At 40.0% G+C, this 5,313-nt stretch overlaps 1 non-coding gene across 1 annotated transcript; it reads left to right on the forward strand.

Annotated features, from left to right (window-relative positions):
* The first annotated feature begins 4,985 nt into the window (after positions 1-4,985).
* On the forward strand, positions 4,986-5,092 carry LOC112084743. The gene has a single exon (XR_002898404.1). It is a non-coding gene; the product is annotated as a small nucleolar RNA R71 (small nucleolar RNA).
* Positions 5,093-5,313: the final 221 nt, after the last annotated feature.

A 5,313-nucleotide genomic window follows, 5' to 3' on the forward strand; every position in this document is an offset into this window, starting at 1 on the left:
ATCTAAAATGCATGCATCAGACTCTATTCTTGGACCAAAAATGTATCCTAAACATGCAATAATATGAATATATCAACTCCCCCACACTTATCCTTTGCTTGCCCTCAAGCAAACTAGAAAAAATGAGAGAGAGAGAGAGAGAGGTTGAATGTCTGGGAGTTCATATTTCTTAGAGAGAGATGATCATTAAAAGAATTCAAAATTCATCTTCCAAGTTACTAGTTCTAAAATGCAATGCAAGGAATACTCTGAATGCAACAAGATCAAGCCATGATCTACACAAGCATTCTTATCTCTCAGCCTATTAACATTTATTAAGTTGTAACCATGTGGATCAAAGTGATGCATACTCAAACAAACAAGCTTGGCTAAGGATGAGGTTATGAGATAAAAATGATCTCATTCAATGAATATGTGGGTTCAATTCAGCACAAGGGATCTCTCTTTGAATGATCAAACTTTGGCAGAATGCTTAAGGTGAAAAGCAACCTATGCATACAAGGGCAATAACTTATCTAACCCTAATACCTAAGATGCCTCTAACCCAAAGTCTCACACTTAAACTTACCTCACATGAACCTCACTCTTCTTTTCTCACTCATTTTTTTCTCACTAGGAGATTCAACTTTCATTAACAAACACTGGCTTTGGGATCTAAACTTTACACTTAGTTCTCTCTCACTTAGTACTATCTAGCCTCTTTTCTTATCTCTTTAGACACTTGAGCCTTTTTGGCTTCTTTTCTTTCTTTCTTTTCACTTAAAGGCTAGACTTTTCCTTTTAAACTCAAGAGCTTTCTTTTCTTTGAACACCAGACCCCAATCCTTTTTCTTTTCTTTTCCATCCCCTAGCTATCATCACTCTCCACTTTTCCATACATCTCTCTTCTCTCACCCAAATGATTTCTCTCCTTTAAGCGCTCACCAACAAACCATTCCCCCACACCCAATCCTCCCCATGATCCATTAGTCCCTTAATGATGGAACTAAATATCATGAGAACTCGCCCTTGTCGCTCTAAACCTAACACTTTATGCTAAGTTTGATCCAAGGTGGCCTCTCAACACTCACAAACAGTATTGGCTTGAATGAAGGTTGGGTTTAGGGTGTGGAAACTGTTCCAAAGATGGGAATCAGCTATTTGACTAAGGAAGAGAGTGGTAAAAATGGGTTTCTAGCTCAAATATGTATGACTATCCACAAGTTCATTCAAGCAAGCATCACATGATAATTTCAAATCAGGTTAGAAGTTCCACTTGCTAAGGCTGAGTTCAATTTAAAGCTTGTTTCAACTAAGGCCTAAACAATGTTACACATTTCATCACTTGCAAGCATCAAAGAACTAATAACTAGGGCAATGAATCAAACTCTTAAAATGATGCTCTCTCAAAGAAAAATATATCATTACTCCCTATGCATATGATGCAAACCTATATGACATGCAATTTAGTCTCAATCCTAAAATGTGAATGCAACTAAGTGAACATTTGTTTTGTATGAAAATTTTCAAAATTTTCAAATTTTTTGGTTTTTCTGTGCACTTAAATGCTATGCATGATCAAATGAGACTCAAGATGCAAAAGAGAAAATTAGAACATAGAAAACAAAGTTAGAAAACACTAAACCCCTCCCCCACACTTAAATTACACAATCCTCTGTGTAATAAAAGCATGAGAAAGAGGATAAACAAACATGAGAAAGAAAAACCAAGTAAAAGATGCTTGAATGCTATGTACAAGTTTGGAGTGTTACCAGATGTGTTTGTGATGGAATGAAGGAGTGGAATTGTGCATCTTAGGAGGCTAAACACCACAGGAAGTGTTTTTGTTTTGATACTGCTCCTTGCACTGATCTGAATCTGCTTGAAGTGAGGGTTAAAGTCAGTTCTTGCACCTTTGTACCCATGCCTCGCCTTGGTGCCTTGCCTTGGTGCCTCGCCTCGGTGCCTCGCCTTGGTCAGTTCTTCCTCCAAACAAATGCAACATCTTCTGGGTTTTTTTCTCATCTTTCCAACCCTGCCTCGCCTTGGAACAACTCAAGGCCTTGACCCGAGGTATCAGACATTTTTCTCGGCTTTAAAAGCATGCACGCCTCGATTTGATTTTGGCCGAGGCATACAGATCGAAGCATTCATTTCTGGTTTTGATCCTTCCTTTTCTACCATGCCTCGACTTGTCCCAGCCTGAGGCAATCAAATCAAGGCACATTTGCATCATTTATCTTGTTCAGAACGTTGTGGCCTCGGTTTGTTCCACTCGCGGCCTCACCTCGAGGTCTTAAGTGTTTTCATTGGGATTTTGGCCTTGAAATGATTTAACTCGAGGCATCTAACTCGAGGCATCTAACTCTAGGCACATAGGCACCTTCTCCCTTTGCTCAAAACAACTATGCATCCAGTAGATTTGATCCGCGGCCACGAGGCGAGGCACACCCAAACACTTAGCGTCCAACTTCATTTCTCACCACCTAGTCACCATTGCTTGAGATTGCCAGGCACAAATACCACCTTAGACCTGAGACCACTCAAAAAACCCATTAAAAACATTCTAAAAACACAAAATAAAAGATTAAAAGACTATGTACAAGGATAATCTTGGGGTGTCTCCCAAAAGATTTGTTTTAAGCCATTAAGGTTGACTTTTCATACTCTTTTAAGGAGGTTGTGGTGGAGCAGAGATGCTCCTTGTCTTGTCCATGAACTCAAGTGTAAGGACCTTGTTCATCAGCTCTTGAACATAAGCTGATCCCTTGTCTTTGAACTCTGGTGTGAGAATTTCCCTGGAGCAAATGTTCTTGATCCTCCATTGCTTTGAACCTTGTAGTCCACAGCTCCACCATCAAACTTCCAAGGAGTGAGAGTTAAGACTTGAGAAGAAAACCCAAGAGTGAATGGTTTGGTGTTTGTTGGGCTCTTGTCCTTAGAGCTTAAGCCTTTGCATATGTTGTTCCTAAGCTCTTTCTCACTTGGTGTAGGAGATAGAGATTCCAGGCAGGCTTCATCATCACTAAAGAAATCTCCTTCAAACTCGAGATCAGGTCTTAATAGGGATTCCTTCTTCTTCTCAACAGCTGCAAGAGGTTGAGCTTCTTCTATAGTTCCAATACTCCCCACATACTTCATCTTATAGTCATTGAAGTCATCAATATCTTCAGATACAACTCCACAAAACCCAGCAAAAGGAGGCTTAAGAGGATAGAAAACTTTATCATCTACCTTTGTTAGCACCACTCTTTGTGTATCAAAGTCAATCCTTGCTTCTGTGGTGTTTAGAAAAGGAGTTCCAAGCAAGAGAGGAAGCTCTTTTTGTTGATTGTGGATCTCAACTTTTCTGGGTCAATTCTATAATTTGAGTTTGGAGAAAGTCTTATATTCGACTAATTGAGTTCGGGTTACAAGTATTTGAGTTCGGAGGTCTCTCGACGAACTGAGTACAATATTAGTGAGCTCTCAATTCCTTGGGAAAGAGTCCATCTCCTTCTACAGTAATCAAGCTCCCTATATATAGTGCATTAATGAGGAGGAAGCTTAGGGTTCTCTCCCTCTAATTTCCACCGCCTCTTGTTACAGGGCCTGATTGCGGATGGACCACGTCATCAGGCCGAGCCCACTTTGGTCGAGACCATCATAAACTGGGTTCAATTGGACCGTTTAAACCGGTCCAAACCGGGTTGCAGAGCATACCACTAACAGTCTTCTTCATCTTCATTACCTCAAAATCAGTTGGAACTATGCATTCACCAATCTTTAGTGGGTAATCTTCAAGGATTCCATCTGGCTTCTTTAAGGATGAATCTCCAAAGGTAATTGACATGGGTTGATGCTTTAGAGTCTTGATCCCTAGTCTCTCCATCATGTCTAAATACATTACACTGATGCTTGATCCAGAATCACATAAAGCATTATCCACTTTCAAACTTCCAAGCATGAGATAGAGAACTTTCCTGGATTACATAGCTTGGGAATATATTTGAGTTTCACCTTTGTTGAATCATTGCTAGAGACTCCACCATTTGGCTTTGCTTGAACCATTTCCTGTACCTTTCCTTCAGAAATCTCAGAGGCATTCTTTTCCACAACAAAACTAGCTGCCTCCCCACCTTCTTGCTCAATGTTCTCATTGAGATCATAGAACAGGCTTTTAAATTCCTCTATGATGGCATCCTCATCTTCATCACTGAGGGATTTCTCAGTTGATACCTTGCCATGAAGAAGATTCTCAATTTTTTGGACAGCAGCATGATTTTCATCATTTGAGAGGACTGCATTGCAGTATTCTCTTTGATTTGTAATTGATGTCCCTGGTAAGGATGCTTGAGCTTGAAAAGTGGAGTGGCCCTTGTTGTTCTCTAGAGTCTTGACTTTGGAAGCCAAGGTTGCAAGCTGAGTAATAAGATCAGAATAAGAGCTATCCACCTTGTTGTGGATCTTAGCCATTTTCTTGTTGAAGTCCATGGCATCACTTCCTTCACCTTGGAGAATTTGCTGGAGCAGGTTCTGCACCTCTTGATTCTTATTCCCTGAGTGCTGTTGGAGACTTTGCTATTGGGGAGGGATAAAACCTTGTTGTTGAGTGTTTTGAGGATAGAAGTTCTGGGTTAGGGGATTCTTGTAGTAGTTAAAACTTTTTTGGTAACCTTGTTGGCCACCTACAAAGTTCTTCCTCTTGAACATTGTCCTGAAACACATGATTCAGATCTCCAACAAAATTGACTGACTTATGGGAAGTTAGGAGAAGTTTATCTAGATTCTCATTGAGAGAATTGATGTATTTCCTTGTCATTTCCTCTTCAGCAGTCACATCTCTTCTTGAATTTCTGTCAAAGTCTGACCCATAAACCTCATCACTCTGAGCTAAATTCTCCACAAGGGTCATTGCTTCAGTTAATTCTCTGGCCATGAAATTACCATTTGAAACTGTGTCGAATGAGAGTCTGACCTTTGGTAAAACACCTCTGTATAAGGTACTTAGCAATTGGGAATCTGAGAATCCATGGTGAGAGCATTGCATGGTATATCCTCTAAATATTTTCCAAGCCTCACAAAAGGATTCATGGTTCTTCTGGATGAAACTTGAGATTTCATTTCTCAGCCTTGCTGTTCTTGATGAAGAGAAGAACTTGGCTAGAAATGCTCTTTTGCATTGCTCCCATGTTGTGACTGATCCTTGAGGTAGAGACTTTTCCCATTGATGAGCTTTATCTCCTAGAGAAATAGTAAATACCCTCAACTTGAAGCTATCCTCACTCACTCCATTCATCTTTGTTAAGTCACTAACTCTATCAAAGTTGTCAACATGATGCAATGGGTCTTCTA

The sequence above is a fragment of the Eutrema salsugineum genome, unplaced genomic scaffold, assembly GCF_000478725.1.
Source record: "Eutrema salsugineum unplaced genomic scaffold, Eutsalg1_0 scaffold_4, whole genome shotgun sequence".
NCBI classification, from domain to species: Eukaryota; Viridiplantae; Streptophyta; class Magnoliopsida; order Brassicales; family Brassicaceae; genus Eutrema; species Eutrema salsugineum.